This window comes from Macaca fascicularis, chromosome 5 (genome assembly GCF_037993035.2).
Source record: "Macaca fascicularis isolate 582-1 chromosome 5, T2T-MFA8v1.1".
NCBI classification, from domain to species: domain Eukaryota; kingdom Metazoa; phylum Chordata; class Mammalia; order Primates; family Cercopithecidae; genus Macaca; species Macaca fascicularis.
In genome coordinates this window covers 40,450,746-40,475,326 of record NC_088379.1, presented here as the reverse complement: position 1 = coordinate 40,475,326, position 24,581 = coordinate 40,450,746, and the positions used below count along the sequence as shown (strand labels likewise).

The 24,581-nt window shown below is 42.0% G+C and overlaps 1 protein-coding gene and 1 long non-coding RNA gene across 49 annotated transcripts in view; one reads left to right on the top strand and one right to left on the bottom strand.

The window, feature by feature from the left end:
• APBB2 (amyloid beta precursor protein binding family B member 2) overlaps nt 1-24,581 on the top strand; it is a 409,320-nt gene that overhangs the window by 75,988 nt on the left and 308,751 nt on the right. Inside the window, exon 1 of one of the 47 annotated variants that reach the window (XM_065544915.1) lies at nt 14,608-14,960. The exons of the other annotated variants lie outside the window; for them this stretch is intronic. The gene's annotated coding sequence lies outside the window, so the exon portion shown is untranslated. Of the gene's footprint in view, nt 1-14,607; nt 14,961-24,581 lie in introns of those variants that run through there. 47 annotated transcript variants of the gene reach the window in all.
• On the bottom strand, nt 3,950-6,817 carry LOC123573687 (uncharacterized). Of its 2 annotated transcripts, none has more exons than XR_012434798.1 (3): nt 6,717-6,817; nt 4,626-4,732; nt 3,950-4,089 (listed from the first exon to the last, which is right to left on the bottom strand). It is a non-coding gene; the product is annotated as an uncharacterized lncRNA (long non-coding RNA). The 2 variants fall into 2 exon arrangements; XR_012434797.1 differs by lacking the exon at nt 3,950-4,089 and adding an exon at nt 4,219-4,359.

Below are 24,581 nucleotides of genomic sequence, written 5' to 3'. Positions count from 1 at the left end.
GTCTTTTCATGAATTGATAGTTCATTTCTTTTAAAGCACTGAATAATATTCCATTATATCATTGTTCCACAGTTTATCCATTTACCTGTTGAAGGACATCTTGGTTGCTTCCAAGTTTTGGCAGTTATGAATAATACTGCTGGAAACATTCATTTGCAGGTTTTTATATGGATATATGGATAAGTTTTTAACTCATTTGAGTTTCTCACCATTAAATATGATGTTAATTTTAGGTTTTTTAAAATGTTCTTTATCAAGTTGACAAATTTTCGCTCTATTTCTAGTTGCTGAGAGTTTTTATTATGAAAGAGTATTGGATTTTGTCAGGTGCTTTTTCTGCAACTATTGATATGGTCATAATTTTCTTCTTCAACTTATTCATAGGATGGATGATACTGATTTTTGAATGTTGAGCCAGCCTTTTGATAGGGATTATGTTGACTTTCTAGATCAATATTAAGAGCTCTTATGTTGACTTGCTAGATCAATATTAACAGCTCTGATACATGAACATGGGACGTGTTTCCATTTCTTTCAGTCTTCTTTAATATATTTCAGCAGCGTTGTATTGCTTTCAGGGTACAATCTAATACTTCATGTTAAATTTATTCCTAAGTATTTTTTTCTTTTTGATGCCTTTATAAATTAAGAAAGTAATTATTTTCAAAGTATCTGTAGCTAGTGTATAGAAATGCAGTTGGTTTCTGTATAATGATCTTGTTTCCTGCAACCATGTTGAACCTGTTTATCAGTACTGATAGTTTTTTTTTTTTTTTTTTTGAGACGGAGTCTCACTCTATAGCCCAGGCTGTAGTGCAGTGGCCGGATCTCAGCTCACTGCAAGCTCCGCCTCCCGGGTTTATGCCATTCTCCTGTCTCAGCCTCCCGAGTAGCCGGGACTACAGGCGCCCGCCACCTCGCCCGGCTAGTTTTTTTTGTTTTTTTTTTAGTAGAGACGGGGTTTCACCGTGTTAGCCAGGATGGTCTTGATCTCCTGACCTCGTGATCCGCCCGTCTCGGCCTCCCAAAGTGCTGGGATTACAGGCTTGAGCCACCGCGCCTGGCCCAGTACTGATATTTTTTTATGTGTATGACTTTCCTTGTATTTTCTATATACCAGCTTATGTCATCTTCAGATATAGTTTTATTTCTTGTCCAATCTTGATATTATTATTTATTTTTCCAGTGATTTGAAAACTTGACTGTGATGTGAGAAATACAAAGTTACGTGCTTTGGAGTTCCTAGTGAAATCATTCTGTTACGTACCTTTTTGATAAGGATAAAAGATGATAATTATGAAATTTATCTTCTTACAGTTGACTTAGGCATTCAGTCATTGAGCTTCTTAGTCACTCCTGTATCTTCTTTGGAGAAATGACTATTCAAATCCTTTGCCCATTTTTATATTGGGTTGTCTCTCTTTGTATATAGTCTGATTTAAGCCCTTTATTGGATATATGATTTGCACATATTTTCTTCTAGTCTCTGGCTTGTTTAATGGTGTCTTCCCCCCCAACAATGCCAACAATGAAATACTGTAAATTTTAATTATTGATAAATTGCATCAATATGGGAAACTGTGTGTGTGTATAAACTTATTTTCTTAATGGTGTTATTTGGTGCTCAGAAGTTTTTAATTGTAACAAAATTCAGTTTATTAGTTTTTTCTTTCAAAGCTTATGATTTTGATGTTTCTAAAAACTCTTTGGCTATTCAAAGCTCATGAAAAGTTTCTGTGTTTCTTTCTAAAACTTGTTTTTTTTTAATTTTATTTTTTTTGTGAGATGCAGTTTCACTCTGTCACCAGACTGGAGTGCAGTGGCATCATCTCGGCTTGCTGCAACTGCCACCTGCCGGGTTCAAACAATACTCCTGCCTCAGCCTCCTAAGTAGCTGAGACTACAGGTGCCCACCACCCACCTGCCTAATTTTTTGTATTTTTGGTAGAGATGAGGTTTTACCGTGTTAGCCATGACGGTCTTGATCTCGTGACCTCATGATCCACCCGCCTCAGCACACCCAGGCTCTTTCTAAAACTTTTGTTGCTTTACCCTTTACATTTTGGTCTTTAATTCATTTGGGGTCAGTTTTTATATGTGGTGTGAGGTTTGGGTCTATGTTTATTTTATTTTGTTGATTTTTTATTTTTATTTTTTGCATATAGGTCTTAGCACCATTTGCAGAAAAGACTAACCAGTGACTTCACTTTTTTTGTAGAAAATCAATTGACTGTACTCTCAATTCTGTGCCTTTGGTTTACTATCTGTCCTTATGCTAGTACCACACTGTATTTAGGTTTTTGCAATGCAGTTTTTTTATGAAAAAAGTTAATTCAAGAATTGGACTTAAGATGCAATGTCTCCATTAAAAAACACTGTTGTATCTTTGCTACTTTTCCTCTCTGTTCTTTATGAGTCACTCTGTTAGAGTACTAGTATTTGGTGTTTTCTCTTTAGGGTAATTATGGAAATCTGATATGGTAGATGACAATGTGGAATCAATCAAGGTGCATTTTCCAGATTACTATATATATGACTTTAAGCAGTGCTTAGTTTTTCATAAAGGTGGTAATCATTTTTATGCCTGTTCTGCATTTGAAAAAAACAGATTAAGTTTTTCATTACCTCTGTCTTAATCATTGCCAATAACTACTGAATGAAGGATTTACAAGGCTGGCATATTATTTCAAGTATTTTCATTAATGGTGACATGAATTGGTCTCATATCACAAAACTATTTTACTAAATAGAAAACCTATGAATTAAAATGTCTTGCATGTTTTGGTAACATAGTGTAGTTCTGTATGTTTTATGAAAATTGGACATTTGTCATAGTATAAAATGCTAGCTGTATTTTTATATTTACCTATTCTGTTTTTATCTTTGTATTAGAATGATTCTTAATAGCTAACTGTGAAGACATTAAAATAATTATATTAGGAATGTGAAGATTGCAAATTTATATATATTTAGTTATAACTGTGTTATGAATGCATAAACATTGAAAAGGAAATTTTTTAAAAGTCAGTGTTTTATTGTGACATTTGGAATCTAGTTGATCATTTTCTCTTGTTTTCTAATAAAATCATAATTTTGTTTGGGACATGACTTATTTTTAATGTGAAAAATCTAAATGTAAGTCTTGGTGAAATGCAGAGACATTTCCCTTATCTGGCACATAGCTGAGCTGACTATTGCTGCTGGGCTTTAATTGGAGATTACAGTCACACTAGTAGATTTGGAACCTGTTTTCTGCAGTGCTATTAGTAGGTCAAGCCATGCGTCCTGGTTCCTGGAGGGCTCAGTTCTCAGGATGGCTTATCTGCTTCCTGCTTTCTTCATAATCTTCTCATTTCAACCTGGGTGGACCAGCTTAATGGCGACTGACATGTGTTTTACCTGGCCCTTTTACTTTCCTGGGAAGTCCTTTGACTGATAATATTGTTTTAATTTAATTTAATGTAACTTAATTTAGGAGAGCTAAGTAATTAAATATGAGGCCAAAGTACGTAAGAAAGTGGCAGTCTTTTATTGCAAATATGCACACACTCTCGGGCGAGGTTCTCTGGTCCTCAGGTGTGGGGGGCCAGGGAAGTCGCGCCGGCGCTCTTGGATGATGTTCTCTGGTCCACGAATGCGGGGGCTGAAGAAGTCACGCTGGATCCTGCCAGTGGCAGAATTTTATGCATTGGTACTGGAAGGGGGAGGGCAGTGGGCGGGATAAGGGCGTGATAGGGACGTCTCCATAGGCGTGGCCGGGTAACTTTCGATCTCTTTGGATTGACGTTATCTGGCACATGCTCGGTTGATCTGCATCTTCCTGGGGCGGGCTGCATTTTCCCACGCACGGGAATGTTGGTGAGGAAGAACCCGGAAGCAACATGGATTGTGCCTTCTTGTTCACCTTCCTCCATCTTGTCCTTTCTCCCTCACCCAAACAATCCAACCTCTTATTGATTATAAGAACTTGGGGCGCCGTTGTCTGTCTGCTTCCTGCTGTTAGGGGGCGTAGTTAGGGTCTGAGGTTGGCAGTTGGGTGTAGGGATGCAGGAGCATTTGGTTGAAGGTGACTCGGGTGATCTCTTGGACCTTGGCTCAGAGAAATTTTATTAAAATGGGAGCAAGACATAACATAAGGCAGAGGATTAGTATGGGAATTAGGAAATCACAAAGGGCACCTTGCCAAGCTAGGTCTTCTATGAGAGTAAAAAGTTGGGAAACCTACTGGTTGGGGGATGGGTCGGGAAGGAGGGTGTCTATGGGGTTTATGAGGGAAAAGTCAGTTAAGTTAAGATGAAGAATGGTGAGGAAGTGGGAAAATTTGAGAAGGGTGTTGATCCTTGAGTAGAACCTGGTCACCTGGAGAAAGGGAAGGGGAATAGATGTTTTGAGTTAGGTTAAGATGTCTTATCCCAAGAGGGGGGTGGGACAAGAGGGCATGATGAGGAAAGAGTGGGCAAAGCATGCATAGTCCAGGCAGTAATTTAACATTGGGGTCTGGCGAGGGTTAGACGGTTTACCGTCTACCCTAACTACTGAGATAGTGGATGGCTGGCTAGGACCTGCATAGGTTGACAAAACAGAATAGGTAGCCTCTGTATTGATGAGAAAAGAAATTGGCTTACCCGCTATCTGTAGAGTTACCCTAGGCTCGGTGAGGGTGACCGGGGTCTCCGAGTGTGGGCACCGTCAGTCATCATCCAGGTATAGGAGCTGGAAGGAGACTTCCGGCCTTTGAGGAGAGGCACCACATTGAGGCGCAATGCTTGCCCTGCTGGCAGGGCAATCAGACTTCCAATGTCCTTCCTGTCGGCAGGTTGGGCACGTCGTGGTAGGCAGGCGAGGATTTGGACACTGTTTTGCCTAATGCCCAGTTGTGCCACACTTAAGGCATGGACGAGACGGAGTGGCCGGCTTGGCCTGGGGACACTGGTCCTGGGTCTCCGCATTTATAGCAGGAGCCCTTGGGAGACTTGCTCTGTGTCTTCCCTGCCGGCAGAGTGGGCAACGCTGGTTGGAGGGCAGCCACTAGAGCTTGCGCCTGAAGCACAGCCCTTCTTTTCTCCTTGTCTAGCTCTGCAGCCTCAACTGATTCTTCTCTGGAGTTAAAAACTTTAAAGGCCAATTTTACTAAGTCCTGTATGGGGGTTTGAGGCCCATCTTCAACCTTTTTTAGCTTTTTTCAAATATCTGAGGCTGACTGGGAGATAAAATAGGAGGCTAGGACAGCTGCTCCGGCTGGGGAGGTGGGGTCTAGCCGAGTAAATTGGGCTAGTGCCTCTGTAAGGTGATTTAGGAAGGAAGCCGGGTTCTCATCTGGGTGTTGGATAATTTCCTTTAATTTATCAAAATTGACCACTTTGTTAGAGGCTGCCTGCATACCGGCTAAGAGACATTGAATCATAATGTCCTTCCTATGGCGGCCAGGTTGCTGCGGTTGGTAATCTCAATGTGGTTCTATGGATGGGACAGCCATCTCTCCTAACAGGACGGTGGCATCGGTTAAATGCCATTGATCTGCATGTTGCCTGGCGGCTGTGAGGATGCACTCTCTTTCCTCTGGGTTAAGAGTGGAAGTAAGAATGACATGTAAGTCATGCCAGGTAAGGTTATATGCTCTGGCCTAGGTATCGAAACTCTTTGGAATATTAGGTGGGGTTGGCTGAGAAGTCGCCAAGTCGTTCTTCAATTTTGGAAAGGTCAGCCAGGGAAAAGGGGACGTGGACTCCAACCACGCCTTCGGCTCCGGCAACTTCTCGGAGGGGGGGCAGCCAACAAACTATCAGGAGAGGTTGGAACAGACTGACCAGTAGGGTAGGTTAAGGCAGGCTGACTGGTAGAGGGGGTTGGGGCAGGCTGACTGGTAGAGGGCTGACTAATGCGGGCCGCTACCGTGGTCTTGGAGCAAGTGTGGACGGAAATGGGAGAGGTAAAAGGAGTGGCTGAGGGAGGAGTGTCGGGCGGGGCGATGGGAGCTCCATAGGGAGGGGTGAGAGGAGTGGCTGAAGGAGGAGCGTCGGGAGGGGTGGTAGGAAGTCCATGGGGGGGTTTGGAAAGTCAGAAGGGAGGTCGCCTGCCATCGGCCCCATCTGAAATGGAGGTGGAGTCCTCCTCAGTTGCTGAGGTGGGGGCCAAGGGCCGGGTTTAGGGGTTTAGGCTAACAAGACCTGGGCCATTTAACACCAGGCGCACAGGTCTGGGCGAGAGCGCAAGTCCTAAAAGCCTTGAACATAGATAATTTCTGACCACTTTCTGAGCCTCTGGCAGAAATTAGAGAGATCTAATTAAAATGTTACGGTCTAAGGTGCCTTCAGGCGGCTGTTGAGACTGGTTGTCTGATTTATATTGTGGCCACGCCACAGTGGAGAGTAAAAATTAGCCACTTTCGTTTTAAATCTTGAGCTAAATGTAAGGCTTCCAAGTTTTGGAGGAGACACCCTAAGGGGGTGTTCGTAGGGATTTTCGATTGTGAGGTTCCCATTGTTTAACCACCAGAAATGGAAACCAACCTCACACAGTGGTAAAGCGTCCTTTGCTGCTGCTGGAGACCGGGGGCTCCTGGAGCCACTAACGGAGAATTGAGGAACTTCAAGACGGACGTCTCTGGGTTGAAGACCTCACTGCGCCACGGGGTAGCTACGTCCTTGGACTTATGTACGACTCTAGGCCAAGGACACGGAAACGGACGGAGATGGTTAACAAAGGGGAGTACTCACCAAAGAAGAAATTCTCAGAGCGGCACCAGTGGAAAGCTGGAACACTTGTTCGGTGTTGGTGGCTGGTTGGGTTGGGAGCCGGTTCGCTGGGGAGGAGGTTCGTTAGACCCAAGGGTCTCCTCCTGGGTCGGGTTTTGGCCCCAACTGTTTTAATTTAATTTAATGTAACTTAATTTAGGAGAGCTAAGTAATTAAACATGAGGTCAAAGTACGTAAGAAAGTGGCAGTCTTTTATTGCAAATATGCACACACTCTCGGGCGAGGTTCTCTGGTCCTCAGGTGTGGGGGGCCAGGGAAGTCGCGCTGGCGCTCCTGGGTGATGTTCTCTGGTCCACGAATGCGGGGGCCGAAGAAGTCACGCTGGCTCCTGCCAGTGGCAGAATTTTATGCATTGGTACTGGAAGGGGGAGGGCAGTGGGCGGGATAAGGGCGTGATAAGGGCGTCTCCATAGGCGTGGCCGGGTAAGTTTCGATCTCTTCGGATTGATGTTATCTGGCACATGCTCGGTTGATCTGCATCTTCCTGGGGCGGGCTGCATTTTCCCGCGCACGGGAATGTTGGTGAGGAAGAACCCGGAAGCAACATGGATTGTGCCTTCTTGTTCACCTTCCTTCATCTTGTCCTTTCTCCCTCACCCAAACAAATATCACCTCCTAAAAACATATCCATAGAGCAACATGGAATTATCTTTTTTATTGTTCATTTAAAGTCAAAGCCATAAGTAAGCTTTCATTTATAACTCTAGGTCCCTGGACCTAGAGTTATAGGTGTTATGAAACTTTTAACCCAGTCACTTTAAATCTTTTCTTTCTTTCTGTTGCCCCTTTAAACATCTTTGTGACCTGTTCACAGAATGACTCCGTGAGGAGTATAGTATAATGTTCTGGAAGGATATGGTCGTCTTCTTCTTGTTTTCTTTTGGGAGCTGAATCAACGAATGGCTGGATTAGGGCAACCTCTTAACCATTGTTTACTTTGAATAGAGCCTTTTTGCCAACTGAAGTTGGGATTCAAAATGATTGAACCACTGAAATTTGAGTTGTATAATTACATTCGTGAAGACTCTGGCCTATTTATGATCATTTGCTTGCAGATGAAGCAAAATCAGATCAACCTAGTCACATTCACTGAGTCAACACCAGAATGAAGAGAGTGTCAGGGGACTGGGTGTGGTGGCACATATCTGTAGTCCCAGCTTTTCAGGAGACTGAGGCAAGAGAATTGCTTGAGCTCAGGAGCTTGAGACCAGCATGGGCAACATAGCAAGACCCAGATCCCGTCTCGAAAAGAAAAGAGTGCCTGGAACTTGCTTCTTTTAGTACAGCCATAATTTTGTATACGTCTATAATGAGGATGTTTATGATAAATACATTAACAGAGTTTGAAATAATATATCTTTTGATATTTTACTTGTCTTTTTCTATGTTGAATAATCTGTGAAGTTTCCTTTAAAAGCTTTCAAAGATACTATGTGTGAGTGACATAGTCATTTATTTTAATGTAATTACTGATACAAGAACCAACAGTACTTTCTCAGTTGCATACTGATCTGTGAATGCATAAAATATTTAATTTGATTATATTGTCCAAATAAGATCTATACGCACGACACAATAACTATTCAAATTTTCTGAAATTTCCAAATTGATTATTATCTACTCAAATAAGCATTGATCATTGATCCTTGGCTTCATTCATAAACAAAAATAGTCTACTGGTTTGGATAGTGTCTATGAAAAAGCATGTAATAATTTATAAAAGAGAAATATCAACATTGGTCTGGCTTGCATTAAAAAGTCTTTCTGTGCAGTTTGCTAGTGTACTGTCTTTAAGGATGAAAGAACATAGTTTTGAATGTAATCATTATGCGTCTGAGGCCCTTTGAGGACAGGTTTTAGAATCATAAAAACCATGCTGTGCTTGGGTTTATAAGGGTGATTTTTTTTTTTTTTTTTGAGGGCTCAAGGATATAGAGCGTTTGTTACTGCTGTAGCTTTTTTTCTGGTGTCTGGTTAAAATGTCACAGGGCCTATGGAAAGTAAGACAGTAATTAGTGACTTGAGGAATGAATTCTCTTAGAAATAAGAAGTCTGGAGTTCCAACCAGGACTTTAGATCCTTGGTTATTCTAAAATAGGATTGAAAATGACCACTGGTCTTGAGCAGTCATTAACATATGAGTGATAAGGAATGTTGAATTTATGTTACTTCAGTGCAAATCAGTTAAATTCCAAGTGAACTTGTTATCAGTATCCTGTAAGGAAGGCAGCAGTGGTAGTTTGCTGGAGGGAATGGAATGAAGTATTATTGAGGGTAACAGCCATAATACAAGCCCTTCTGGGGAGAGGTTGCATGTGCAGTTTGCCAAGTACTAAGCACTTTCTCATTATCTTATGGGAGTGGGTCAAGTCAGGGGCAGACTTCATTTGATCTTCACAACAGTTCTTTCAGAGAGACAGTGTTACCCAGTTTTAGAGAAGCTCAGGATTGGAGAGATCAGATGATTTTTGTTCAAGTCTTAAACCCACTAATTTAAATTTGGATCCAGATGTTCTGAAACTCCATGATACACTTGTATAAATCAAAGCACTGCCTATGAAGTGGTTTACCCAGAGCAAACTCTCTCTATCTGTATCTCTCTTTATATATTTTCTTTTTCTTTCTTTCTTTCTTTCTTTCTTTCTTTCTTTCTTTCTTTCTTTCTTTCTTTCTTTTCTTTCTTTCTTTCTAGTTTCTTTCTCTTTCTTTCTTTCTTTCTTTCTTTCTCTTTCTTTCTTTCTTTCTTTTTTCCCTCTCTTTCTCTTTCTTTCTTTCTTTCTTTCTTTCCTTCTTTCTTTCTTTCTTTCTTCTTTCTCTTTCTTTCTTTCTTTTTTCCCTCTCTTTCTCTTTCTTTCTTTCTTTCTTCTTTCTTTCTTTCTTTCTTTCTTTCTTTCTTTCTTTCTTTCTTTCTTTCTTTTCTTTTCTTTCTTCTTTCTTCTTTCTTGCTCTCGCTCTCACTCTCACTCTCACTCTCTTTCTTTTTTTGGGGGGGTGGGGGAGGGGTTGGACTACAGGCACCCACCATGCCTGGCTAATTTTTTTTGTATTTTTAGTAGAGATGGGATTTCACCGTGTTAGCCAGGATGGTCTCAATCTCCTGACCTTGTGATCCTTCTGCCTTGACCTCCCAAAGTGCTGGGATTACAGGCATGAGCCACCGTGCCCGGCCCTAAAAAGTTTGTCCTGGCTGGACACCATGGCTCACACCTGTAATCCCAGCCCTTTGAGGGGCTGAGGCAGGAGTTCCAGACCAGCCTGGACAGCATAGTAGAACCTATCTCTACAAAAAATAAATTAACTTAAAAAAAAAATTAGCCAGGCATGGTGGCACACGCCTATAAACCTAGCTACTCAAGAGGCTGAGGTGGGAGGACCACTTGAGCCCAGGAGGTCAAGGTTATAGTGAGCAGTGATGGAGCCACTGTATTCCAACCTGGGTAACAGAGCAACCCTGTATCTAAAAAAACAGAAAAAAGGAAAGTGCGTCCTAGGTTTTATAGCTAGGTATGTGGCCCAGCCATCTACTCCATGAACTTGCTGTGAATTACTGAGAGGTATTTTGGTGGCTGGGGGAATCAGATACTCCTAAGCAGCTGCTTAGAGAAGGAAGGAAGAAGATAAGCCTTGGACATTCCTGGCTTCCCCTCCCCCTTATTCTGTATTCCTTGTTTGGAAGCTAACTAGAATTTTTCAGTGGGGAGAGAGGGACCAACGTGTTTACCTCTATGATGGTTTAAGACTCTGGTCAATCTCTTTCTTTCCTAGTATTCTCACCTGGTAGTAGTCTTAGTTAAATACCTAGTAGATGTTAATCCCTTTCTGCCTTTTCCTGTCGCTGTGTCTGCCTCTTAGACACAAAGTACAGAAACTAACAAACGGAAAGGTTAAGCTATACAGAACCCTTTCCAAAGCTGTGATTGCCAACCTCCAGCTTTGTATAGACATTTCTGGTTTGATTAACGAAGTCTGTGTTGTCTAGAAGAGCTTGACTTGGTCTGCTAGGGGTTGATTGTCTAGCAGTTCTGAGATGCGGTTTGAGGCACAGCAGGTCAGTTGTGATACTTCAACACATGCAAGAAAGGGACTTCTGTTTGAGATTAAGTTATCTTCTGAAATAGACACAATTCAAAAGCAATTTGGTGATGTATTTCAGAACTTAAAATCACCAGCAATTTCATAAATATGTTCACTTAAAACTATGCCAAGATCTTTACATGATATATTGTAGCATGTTTGTAAAGAATGAAGTAGTTCTGTATATGTGCTCCTTTGGAAAGATTTATAAGATATATATATATATACACACACACACGTATACATATATATAAAAAATGAAAAAAATATCTTGTGGAATCATGTGATTACCATTTCCTTTTGTCTGATTTTTTTAAAAAGGTATATATGCTGGTATATGCATTTTTTCCCTAAAAAAGATGTGCAGTACAACTGTTAATAAACTGGAAAACTTTTCTTTTTCTTCTTTTTCTGTATTATTTGAATTTTCTAACTGTGTTCATTTATTTTTCTTTCCTTTAAAAAAAAATCAGGGGATAGCTGAGCAGTATGATTATGTATCATTTTGCTTTAGTTTTAATGTATTTTATAAAACCTTTCTAAATGTTTTTTTTAAAATATTGCAATTTTTGTTCTAATGTTCATTTGTCAGTTTTTCTTGTCCTCTGGGAGTTCAGAGGAAGTAAGCAGTTTTTGTGGGAAGAGCGGTAAAGCATATAGATAGCAAATGTTCTCAGGAAAGCTTATTAATTAAAACATGGAGTTGAAAAATAGAAAGGAAAAAGATATTTCCTAAATGTAATTTGAAGGACAATGAATTCAATCTTGCTGAATTGTGTTTGAAGGTGTACCTTTATGCTTAGTTTGTTTGCTTTCAAAGGAGAGCTTTGGACTGAATTGTATTTGCTTTTCAGACTGCAGGGCTGGAGGTGGCCATGGAAGCCTCCAGAATCTGATTGCTAATCAGGAAAGCTATTTCCTAAGAAAGGCCTGCCTGTTTGGACTTGAAGTAATGACTGATGCACAGATAAAACCAGTGTGACTTTTTAAATATCTTTTGACTTCTGTGTCCAGATTTTGCTTTTCTCTTAATTAAAACCTTTAGACAAAGGTCACAGGTCAAAGGAGATGACTCCTCTAAACTCTGGTAGCAATAGCTGCTTAACTCTTCAACTCTTGATAGGCTCTGCTGGAAACTGTCGTGTTCATTTTTCTGTGGTGTGATTTACCTCCTTTGGTCTTAGTTTGAATGCTGAAATGTAATAACAGATACAAAGATGGAAATTTTTCTTTAGAATGTATATGATGGTAATCTGGAGAAGAAAGGCATTGTGATGACCTTTATCCATATTTCAATATGGAATACTTGAAGTTTTATTTTATTTTATTTATTTATTTATTTATTTATTTATTTTTGAGACCAAGTCTTGCTCTGTCGCCCAGGCTGGAGTGCAGTGGTGCAATCTCGACTCACTGCAACCTCCACCTCCCGGGTTCAAGTGATTCTCCTGCCTCAGCCTCCCGAGTAGCTGAGACTACAGGTGTGTGCCACTATGCCTGGCTAATTTTTGTGTTTTTGGTAGAGACAGGGTTTCGCTATGTTGCCCGGGCTGGTCTTGAACTCCTGACCTCAGGTGATGCACCCTCCTTGGCCTCCCAAAGTGCTGGGATTATAGACGTGATACACTGCGCCCGGCCGAAGTTTTATTTTTAAAAATCAGTAAACAATGTTATTTTTCTAATTTCATAAGAATTTTAGAAACATATTTTCCTAAAATGGTTTGTTAAATACCTCATCCAACTCAGTAATGCTAATTTTTTGCTGTATCTTCTTCTCTTTATAACTTCTGTACTGATATCTGACCTTAAACTTCGTCATGCCAGAAATCATAACCCCTATATTTCAAGGTATGTAAACCATAGTATAGAAATTTTAATCTATGAGGGAGATTAAGGGGACAGTTTCTAAAATACATATATATGTATGTACATGTTATGTGTTTGTCTGTAATTGATTATATTTATTTATAATATAGAAAGTCTAAAACACTACCATTGTCAGTTGGTATCATAAATGAGGAAAAACTGATATTATCTTCAGTACATACTCACTTCCCAAAAGAATCTGATAATTTAAAAATTCAAGGTAATCAATACCTAATATAAGGATAGCAAACTCAAATGCCGACAAGACAGAGAGGGACCCAACAGAGAGTAAACCAGTGAACTTGGGCATAGAGTGGAGAAAAAGGGCACAGCTACTACTCAGCTTCCCGCTTCTGCTGTTCAGGAATGAGGCTCCATTGTCTCATGATCTGCTGATACATCAAGAGAAGGCAGAAATGTAGAGCTTTGTGAGTGCCCCATAATTTTAATGTGTTGGAAACACATTAAAAAAATCAAAACATTGTACTCTTGCATGTTTTGCTATGATGATCCCTGTCAGTACATCGGGGCCTGAGAAGCATAAGGGATGGCGCTTGTTCTTTGGTGACGTACAGTCTAATTGGGCCCTTATGGTGTGGAGCAGTCGAACCTCCACCTCCTGGGTTCAAGTGATTCCCCTGTCTCAGCCTCCCGAGGAGCTGGGACTTACAGGTGTGTGCGGATGGGGAGCAGAAGTGGGGAAGGTGTGGTCTTGGGGCATCCGTAGGCACTCAAGGAGACTGGCCTCAGTAGAAGGCCTCACAGCGGGTCTGTGCTCTGAAGAGTTCCTCACAGAGCTAGAAGACAGTTAGCTATGGGGAGAATATGAGATGGAATTAGAGAGGAAAGGAAGGGGTCACCCTCTGGGGCCCTCTAGTAAAATCATAAGGACTTCATGTTTTACTGTGGGGGCAGAGAAGAGTCATTGCAAGTTTTGATAGCAGAAGTGCTGTGGTGTGACTTGAGTTTTAACAGGATTCCTCTGTTGAGAATAGAGTGTAGAGGGCAAGGATAGAATTAGGGCAGGCAGCAAGGAGGTCACTGGAATAATCCAGGCCAGATGACTGGGGGCTTGGGTAAGGGGCAGCAAAGGATCTACGCTGAAGGTTGAGTCAGCACGGTTTTCTGGTGGAATGGACCTTGGAAACATGTCCTTATTCCTTTCTTTTCATTGATAATGACCAAGCTGCAGCCTAGACCCTTCTCCTCATTCCTAGATAACTATGAAATTCTAGAAATTTTCCTCCTCATCCTCAGTTCTCTCCTTTCTTTTCATCGTACAGCTACAGCAGGATTGATGTTAGAATGCCGGCACCATCACAGTCTCCCTAACTTTTGAACACAGTAGGTGAATTTCTGCCTCAGGGCCATTGCATTGGCTGGTTCTTCTTGTATTCTCTTCCCCAGATATCTTCCTGGATAATGTCCTTTCTCATTTAATTCTTTGCTTAAATGTTACTGTCTCGGTGAAACTTAACCTGATCGATGTTTTAAAAATTGCAAACCTTCCTGTCACTCCTCCCCAAATCCCTCTTAACCTTTTAATTTTTTTCCCTGTAGATCTTAGCCCATTCTAACATACCTACATACTTTACTTATGTTTTAAGTTCTCTCTCTCTTCTCACTGGAATATAAATGCCAAGAGGAATTTATAGAAATATATATATATATAAAAATTCCAAAAGGCAGGGATTTTTGTTTTTGTTCACTGATACATCCCTGTCACCTAGAATAGTGTCTGGTGGGGACTGGGTACTTGATAAATATTTGTTGAAGGCTTTCAAGAGGTACTTAAGATATACCACATGTCAGACACTGAGAATTAAAAACAAACAAAGCAAAGACACAAACCCTGCCCCAGAGCACGTGGTTCAGTGGGGCACAACAGCAGGAGAACAAAGCCTATTGATCTAATATAATGTGTCCAAACTTCTGTGCAAACACAAGTAAAAAAGCAAGTAATTCTTCCCTTTTAAGCCAGGTCTAGACTGTTGATTTGGACTGCCCAAGGCATACAGGTAGGGGAGAGGTGATGACGTTTCAGGGAGAGGGAGCAGTGTGAGAGGAGACGTGGGGGCAGGAATGTGCCATCTGTGTAGTCAGGAGGGTGTTGGTGGTGGAGAGTGACTGAAGACCAGGCAAGAAAATGGAAAGTGGGGCCGGTTGAGAGGGGACTTGAATACCCTGCACAGGAGTCTCGACTTCCCAAATTTATTGAGCTCCTGTTGTGTGTCAGGAACAGTGCTGGGTGCTCAGGATTCAAAGGTGAGTAGATTGCTCTTCCTATTTTATGGGTTTCATCTTCTAGAGAGAGGCTGTGGTGTTAAGTGAGAAGAAAAGTGGCCAAGATTGTGGTGGTGGGAATGGAGAGGCCAGGAGAGACAGGGGAAGGACTCTGGGTTAGGATTAACAGGATTTGTTCAAAGACACAGTGTGTAATGGAGGGAGTAAGAACTAGAGTCTTCTGGCTCGTCACTGGGGCTTAGGGGTAGATAAATGGTGACAGTGTTGTCTGTAGTAGGAAAGGCAGGTAGAGGATGCAAGGGGCTGGAAATGCCAATCAGAGATCCCAGGAGGGATGTGAAGGAAAATTAAAAATTATAATAGCTCGTTAGTTTTGTATTTGGGAAGCCAGGAGGCTGGAGATACAGGTGCCCCAACCAGGAAAGTTGGAAGGGGAAATGCGTTTGTAGGACAGTAGGGGAAGTGATGTGTGTATCTTACTAGAATGTCACTTCCATGAGCGCACGAGTTTGGTTTGTTCACTGCTGTATATCCAGCCCCTAGAACACTGCTTGGTACAGAGTATAATCTCAGCCAATGTTTGTGAAATTAATGAATAACATAGTTGAATTTAGAGGACAAAACTGGAGTCATAAGTTATTAGAAGGCTTAAAATGAGATTAAAGTGATTAAAATGATATTATTTTAGATATTCTTTTACAGGGCTTTGGTGATCAGTTAGATTTTTTAGAAATTTTAAAATGTTACCATTTACTGATAATATTCCTGGTCACATACTTGCTTTGGATATATACCCAATGATGGGATTGCTGGGTTGAATGGTAGTCCTAAGTTCTTTGAGAAGTCTCCAAACTGCTTTCCACAGTGGCTGAACTAATTTACATTCCCATCACCAGCGTAAAAGTGTTCCTTTGCTCCAAAGCCTCACCAGCATCTATTGTTTTTTGACGTTTTAATAATAACCATTCTGGCTGGTATAAGACAGTATATCATTGTGGTTTTGAATTGCATTTCTCTGATGATTAGTGATGTTGAACATTTTATCATATGTTTGTTGGCTACTTATATGTCTTGTTTTGAGAAGTGTCTCCTCATGTCTTTTGCTCACTTTTTTTTTCTTTTCTTTTCTGAGATGGAGTCTCACTCTGTTGCCCAGGCCGGAGTACAGTGGTGCAATCTTGGCTTACTGCAATCTCTGCCTCCTGGGTTCAAGCAATTCTCATGCTTCAGCCTCCCAAGTAGCTGGGATTACAGGTGCCCACGACCACACCCAGCTAATTATTATATTTTTGGTAGAGATGGGGATGCATCAAGTTGGCCAGACTGGTCTCGAACTCCTGACCTCAGGTAATCCACCCACCTCAGCCTCCCAAACAGTTGGGATTACAGGCATGAGCCATCGCACCTGGCCTTTTGGCCAGGCTGATCTCGAACTCCTGACTTCAGGTAATCCACCCGCCTCAGCCTCCCAAACTGCTGGGATTACAGGGATGAGCCATTGTGCCCAGCCTTTTGCCCACTTTTTAATGGAGTTATTTGTTTTTTTGCTTATTGAATTGTTTAAGTTTCTTATAGATTCTGGATATTAGATCTTTGTCAGATGCATGGTTTGTGAATATTTTCTCCCATTCTGTAGCACATACCTGGTTTGAATAGAAATCTTAATCTCTGATAGTGTTATTATTTGTTGAACCCAGTTTGATGTTGGAAGCAGGTAGTCTAGATTAACACAGCAGTAGGTGACCTTTCATGCAAAGAAGTGAACGGCTACATGAAAAGGCACATGTGAAATAAGTGAGAATGAAATTTCTTTTGCAGTTGCCTTCTGTGAATGTGGAATATCTAGTGAATGCTTTTATTTTTTTTTCCTTGTGTTGTATTATTGTCACAGTGCAAATGCTTATAAAATGTGGACTGGCAACTGGTGCTTAGAAATCTTTGGGTTTCCCCAAAAGACTTTTCATTATGGTTGGATTTGGTGTGTGTCTTTATAAAGTACTTCATAAAGACATGAAAAAGATATGTTGCTTTTTTTTTGTAACCAAAATCAGAGTGTCATTGGGACATTGTAGAATGTAATATCCTTTCATTATATTAGAAAGGTAGCTAATTTTTAGTGAGAATTGAATTGTGAGTTTACTGAGTCTAGCCTCATGGCACTGGTAAGAATAAACGGAAATAGAACCTTGCCATGTTAGTGATTCCAACAGTGTTATGGACTGAATTGTGTCTCCCCAAAATTCATATGTTGAAATGTGAGTGTATTTGGCGACAGAGTCTTTAAAGAGGTAGTTAAGATAAATTTACGAGTTATTAAGGAGGGTCCTAGTGCAGTCTGACTGATGCCTTATAAGAAGAAATTAGGCACAGACGTGTTCAGTGGGAGGATGTTGTGAAGACATAGGGAGAAGACGGCTGTCTACAAGCCAAGGAGAGAGGCCTCAGAAGAAACCAGTGCTACTGACATCTTGATTTCAGATTTCTAGCCTCCAGAAATGTGAGAAAATAACTTTCTATTGTTTAAGCCACCCAATCATGGTACTTTGTTATGGCAGCCCTGTCAAACTACTACAAGCAGGAAGCCCAGGCTATTTCCGCATCACAGTCTCCCTGGAAGTCAGGAAGAGGGAGACTCAGTAGTGCCCTGGGTGTCCCAAGATGGATGTTTCTGTTTGAATGCTCAGAGGCTCTCCAGGCAACTGCTGTTGTCAGTTGTTCCTTAGTCATTCTTTTCTCATCATTTTCTTCTCTTGTTTATTCATTTATTTATTTATTGACAGGGTCTTGCTCTGTTACCTAGACTGGAGTACAGAATTGTGAACACAGCTTACTGTAGCCTTGTCTTCCTGGTCTCAAGTGATCCTCCTGCTTCAGCCTCCCAAGTAGCTGGGACCACAGGCATGCACCACCATGCCCAGCTAATTATTTTTATTTTTATTTTTTGTAGAGACAGGATCTCACTATATTGCCCAGGATGGTCTTTAACTCCTGGATTCAAGCATTCCCCCGGTCTCTGCCTCCCACAGTGCTGGGATTACGGGCGTGAACCACTGTGCTTGGCCTTTCTGATCATTTTTGTTGGAAGCTGCATACTTTGTCAGCATTTTTATTTCCTTCCGAAACTCCAATTAAAGGTGTGAGATGAAGCTGAGGCGCTTATCTTACAACCTTCTGTGATTGGAGGCCTCAGATTTCATTTATATGGACAGTCCCAAGCTCAGCTGACTAGATGAGATTCTTGCTGAGGCAGGACAGCTTTGTGGACGGCTGTCTTTGGTGTGAATTGGACCATGTGCATGAGATGCCAGGGTTTCAAGCCAAGGCTCCTTTCTCAAGAGAGTGTCTCCAGCAGCTTGGAATTTAAGTGAAGCTTAATTTAATCCCTCGTTTTCACAGTAAATGTGTAGGGTGTGTGTTACTTACAGTAGGAGTTGGAAAGCCATTGACTTCCTCTGGCCTATTTATTTGAATTTGATTTACTTGGAAATTTTTCAAGCAGCAGAGCACTTAGAGGTCTTCCAAAGAACTTAAAAAATTTTCATTTCACATTCCAATAGATCTGTTTTCAAAATGGGTAGGGCAAGTGGCGTCTGTGATTAATTAGGTTATAGTAAATTTTGGTTTTGTTCCATGTATCCTAGGTTTGAAGAAAATGAGAGGCATAAATATTGAGAACTGTCTTCTTGAATTCCTTCTTGATTGGGTTGCTGGGACACCCAACCTCAGAATATTTAAAATACTTGGAGACCTAAAGTGAAGTACTCTCATTCTCTACTGTGTGTCTAGGGCCACATAGATGTATTTGATGTTAATCACACCTCTTCATTATGTGTGACCAACTCTTCTGAGTAATACCATGAAATGTGCTTCTTCAAATTCCATATCTTCACATATTGCTATTATGTAAGAAGAATGAGACTATTATAATTGAGTGAAATTTAAAATCTTCTGCTTTAAGTTATGAAATAACATGCTTTTGGCTATGCCATCATGCAACCTGGCTTTTTCAGCAGATTTTATAGCTTGTGGGGACAGATGACCCTGAATTCCAGCAGCACCTGCAATCAAAATAGTTCTCATTCCAGGGCCCACACAACAGGGTGTGTTTGAAAGTACTTGAAAGGAAAGTGTAGGCAACACTTTGTACCCTTAGTCATAAAACATTATCCTGGAATTTGCCTTGCCCCAAAGCCTGGGAAGCCACCCTTTTCTCCCTATCCCAAAGTTTCATTGTAATTCCCATTTCTGAAAAGGAAGAAAGAGTACCATGGAATTTCTTCGCTAGGATGGCAGATTGAAGGTACTTAGGTGAGGAAAGAGATGCTAACAGAGCTTGTGTGAGAAGATGACCAAAATCTGGGTGGAAAGATAGTCTTAGAAGAGTGAACTAGTGATGTTTGTTTACCCAAATAAACTATTTTTCCAGCCAATTATAACAAATGGATTTATTCCATGTTTAATTAGCTGTAGAATATCCAACAGATTCATGGGGTAGAATGTATTTTATCAAGACAAAAATAGCCAGCTTGAGAAATGATTTAAACCAGAGATCAGCAAACTGCAGCTTGGCCAAATCCATCTTTCCACCCGTGTTTTTGTATATGGCCCATGAGCCTAGAATGGTTTTTACATTTTTAAATGCTTGAAGAGGCCGGGCACGGTGGCTGACGCCTGTAATCCCACCACTTTGGGAGGCTGAGGCAGGAGGATCACGAGGTTGGGAGATTGAGACCATCCTGGCTAACACGGTGAAACACTGTCTCTACTAAAAATACAAAAAGTTAGCCGGGCGTGGTGGCGGGCACCTGTAGTCCCAGCTACTCTGGAGGCTGAGGCAGGAGAATGGGGTGAACGCGGGAGGCGGAGCTTGCAGTGAGCCGAGATCACGCCGCTGCACTCCAGCCTGGGTGACAGAGCGAGACTCTGTCTCAAAAAATAAATAAAATAAAATAAAATAAATGCTTGAAGAAAAGTCAAAAGAAGAGGAAGAATTTTGTGACACCTGAAAATTATATGAAATTTGTATTTCAGTGTTTGTAATAAAGTTTTATTGGAACACAGCTGGCTCATCCATGTATGAGGATATTCCACACTGTATATCAAAGCTCCGTGGGCCAGCTTCTTCCTGCTGAGGCAGCACAGCTTTCTGGATGGCCATGAAAAGCAACTTTCATGGTACAGCAGCAGAGTTGAGTATTGTCACAGAGACTCTAGTCCACACAGTGTTCAGTTATTTACTCTCTGGTCCTTTACAGGTATCTCTGCTCTTCCCTGCTAGTTTAAGCAATCGTTTAAATTTACTTTTTTTTTTTTTTTTGTGAGACAGAGTCTTGCTGTCGCCCAGGCTGGAGTGCAGTGGCGCCATCTCAGCTCACTGCAACCTCTGCCTTCTGACTTCAAGCAATTCTCCTGCCTCAGCCTCCTGAATAGCTGGTACTGCAGGCACACGCCACCACACCCAGCTAAGTTTTGTATTTTCAGTAGAGATGGGGTTTCACCATGTTGACCAGGCTGGTCACAAACTCCTGATCTCAAGTGATCCACCCACCTTGGCCTCCCAAAGTGCTGGGATTACAGGCATGAGCCACCACACTCAGCCTCTGAATTTACATTTGATCATATTTTTGATTGTTTACTGTGCAGTGTGCTGGTTTTGATATGCAGGGTGGACTACCCTCATGTTGGATGGCAGGTTATTCCATAAACCCATCTTTTAATGGAAACAGAATCCCTTCAATGTAATCTGCAAAAGATAACCACTGAGCATCTCCTTGGTCACTGGAAATTGAGCCGCAACCATTAAGAAAGTGGACCAGCTATTCTTTTTTTCCCCTCTCTAACCAGCTGAATTATTCGTTTATTCAATAAATATTTAGTGAGTGCCGGCTGTCTGCTTGCCACTGTTCCAGGCAGTAGCAATGAATAGTGATCCTAACAAAGTCCTTCCTTGGGGACCCTACATTCTCACGGGAAGAGATGGATTGTAAGCAAACAAATATAAACTGGGGGAAGAAGTACAAGGAATAAAAGAAAAAGGGAGGGAGAAAGAGAGAGAGAGAGAGAGCTGGGGCAAGAGAGGGCTGCTGGAGATGTGGTGCTGGGCCAAGGCTTTTGGCTACAAGAATCAGGTGAGCAGGAATTCGTGACGTGAAGACTCAGGAGGTGGCATTCCAGGTGGAGGGAACTGCAGGGGCATAGGCCCCCAGGTGGAGCCAGTGTGGCATGTTTGAAGAATGGGAATGCTGTACTGGAGGCCAGGGCAGAGGTGAACACAGAAAAATATGGGTGGGGCGAGGCACAGGATACAGAGGGCATGGCATGGCATGGCAGGGCAGAATAAGGACTTAAAACATTTTTAATTCTGGGAGAGACAAGAAGGCTTTGAGCAAAGAACTGACTTGATCTGGTAATTTAAAAAAAATCGCTGAAATTATAAGATGTATCCTCTACCTTGTGGTTTATTGCAGATAATGGCATTTTGTGGATTAAAAGAAACAAAAACCCTTTCAGTTCACCAGCCACAACAGTTAGCTTTAACAGTGTCATAAAAGTAGGATCAAAACAATAGTAATTACAGGCTAGTATCTTCTTAGGGGAGTGTTCAAAGCTTCAGGTATCCATATCAGTCCAGATCCCATAAGAAAACAGGTGGCATATGGTAGGTAATGGGAAGATAGTGGACTCTAGTGTGGAGGGAAATGCCACTCCTACCTGGGTGCTTCAGGATAATTAATCTGCTAGTGTTGTTTAGAATGGATTGAAGAACAGAGGGGAAGAAGATAGGGAGACCAAATTGTTTCATTAAATTATATAAGAACTTAATTATTTTCAAAAAAATTGAGTCAGCTTCTAATGTGGAGGAAAACTATTGTACAGACCCCAGTCAGAACAGTGAAGATACTTGTACTGTCCTCAAGTGTCATTGTACTTGTTGTTAACATATATTAAAAACAAGCAGGTGTGGTGGCTCACACTTGTAATCCTAGTACTTTGGGAGGCCAAGGCAGGAGGATTGCTTCAGCCCAGGAGTTTGAGACCAGTCTGGGCAACTTGATAAGACCTCCATCTGTACAAAAAATAAACAAAATTAGCCAAGCCTGGTGGTGTGCCCTGTAGTTCCACTACTTAGGAGGCTGAGGTCAGGGATTGCTTGAGCTCGGGAAGTCAAGGCTACAGTGAGCTGAGATGGGGCCGTTGCACTCCAGCTTCGGTGACAGAGTGAGACCCTGTCTCAGACACACACACACCACACACACACACACCCCAAAAAGGAAACCATATATTAAAAATGTTGCCATAAAAAAATTGGGGACAGGGTATATAGAAGCCACAAAGAAGTGGCTGCATCCTGGGGGTAGTAATAGCCAAGCTCCTCCCACTCCTAGGTCTGAGGGGCGAGGGAGGAAGCAGTTTCCCGGGGACCCTATATAGAGGGCCACCTGACAGGACGCAGGGAACCTGGCGGGAAAGGAGCCATTCTCCTCTTTTCTTCTTGTCTCCCGTAGGAGGCCCCCATTGGCTGAACCAAAATGGGAGCCAGTGGGCAAGACAGCCTGTTGTCAAATGGGTCAGCTTCCCCAAACACACAACACAGTGGCAGAGTAGAGGGCAGGTGGAGGATTTCCATCCTAGGGGACACCTCAGGAGTCTTAGCTGCATCCCAACTCTGTCGCTTTCCCTCACTCCCACCCGCAGCCACCCCACAGATGTGCACGCATGAACGTGTGCACACACATGCTCCCAAGTACCCTCTGGTATTCTGCCATTGCTTTTCTGACCAAGAGAGAGGAACTATTTATTAGCTGTGAAATTTGAAGACATTTCTCATTATTTCTGTGGTGTTTGATGCTATAATATATGCAAGAGAAGGAAGATGTGCCTGTAATCCCAGCACTTTGGGAGGCCGAGGCGGGTGGATCACAAGGTCAGGAGATCGAGACCATCCTGGCTAACATGGTAAAACCCCGTCTCTATTAAAAATACAAAAAATTAGCCAGGTGTTGTAGCGGGTGCCTGTAAGTCCCAGCTACTCAGGAGGCTGAGGCAGGAGAATGGCGTGAACCCGGGAGGTGGAGCTTGCAGTGAGCTGAGATTGTGCCACTGCACTCCAGCCTGGGCGACAAAGCGAGACTCCGTCTCAAAAAAGAAAAGAGGGCCGGGCGCGGTGGCTCAAGCCTGTAATCCCAGCACTTTGGGAGGCCGAGACGGGCGGATCACGAGGTCAGGAGATCGAGACCATCCTGGCTAACCCGGTGAAACCCCGTCTCTAGTAAAAAATACAAAAAAATAGCCGGGCGAGGTGGCGGGTGCCTGTAGTCCCAGCTACTCGGGAGGCTGAGGCAGGAGAATGGCATAAACCCGGGAGGCGGAGCTTGCAGTGAGCCGAGATCCGGCCACTGCACTCCAGTCTGGGCGACAGAGCAAGACTCCGTCTCAAAAAAAAAAAAAAAAAAAAAAAGAGAAGGAAGATGTGGATAGCTCAACACATCCCATTTTCCATTCCTGATAAAAATTCAAAGCACATATGTTACTGATGCTAGAGTTAAACATTTTATTTTTTTAAAGTATCATTTCTAATTGGCCGCAGAAGGAAAAATACAGTAAGCAGGACATTAAAAATCTTGGGGGACTATATTCAGTTTTGGTTATTCTGGTTAAAAACAAAGCAAGCATTGAATTTTAGCAACTTCAAACAGTTTTCATTTTCCGCCGTTGAGCATGTTAAAACTGTGAAGACACAGAAGTACCATTCAGTTCAGCAGCTTCTGTGATATCCCCGTACTTTGGAAGCCTTCCATTTTCGTTCAGGTACAAGAAGTTAACACCCTGAATTAGTCACTATCTGTGTAAAAGCCAGGAGCTTTATATTTTGTACTGAGGCAGAGCTGAAGTTTTTAAATAATTTGATCTTTTAAAAATATTTGACTCTCCATTTGATTTAGGTTCTGAGAATCAAAGGTTCTAATAACAAAATGGTCAACTTGGCAAAGAGAAATATGCAGAAGTCAATTTTAGACCTTATTTTGCAAGAGCGCAGTGCCTGTGAAAGCAGCCCAAGCTGTACGGATGGCAAAACTCATTTTTCTCCCCTACTTTTTCTGGAATCTGGTCAAAAATCAAGTATTGTGGTACATTTTCTGAACAATCTTAACCCTAAATTGGAGGGCTGGCTGAGGGCCCCAGGGGAAAAGAAAACTTCCTTTTCCATTTATGATTATCAGCCATGTTGTAAAACTTCGACATTATTTTAAGGTCAAGGAAAATAAGTCACCTTGAATTTCCCATAAGTTTTAAAGCACTGGAACGAGATCTGTTTCTGTCTCTTGGCTTTTGCTCGTGGATCAGTTTTGCAGCACGGGATCAGTTATGTGGTTGTGGGGCTTTTGGGGGTGAGGAGCTTCCACTGCATGCAAGGCACTTTGTTAACACAGTGGGACCTGAGTGAGTGAGCCAGGTCCTAGGCCCGAGTTGGTTTATATAATTCTGCTCAGGAGATTGGAGGCATGAACAGATATGTGGTCTGCAGAGAAGGAGAAAAACAGGAGGACTGTGGAAAATTCTTAAAAGAGAGAGGTCCTGTCTCTCTGTCTGGAGAGAGTAGAAACACAGCTGGCTTGGAGCCAGGACTTGAAGGATCCCGAG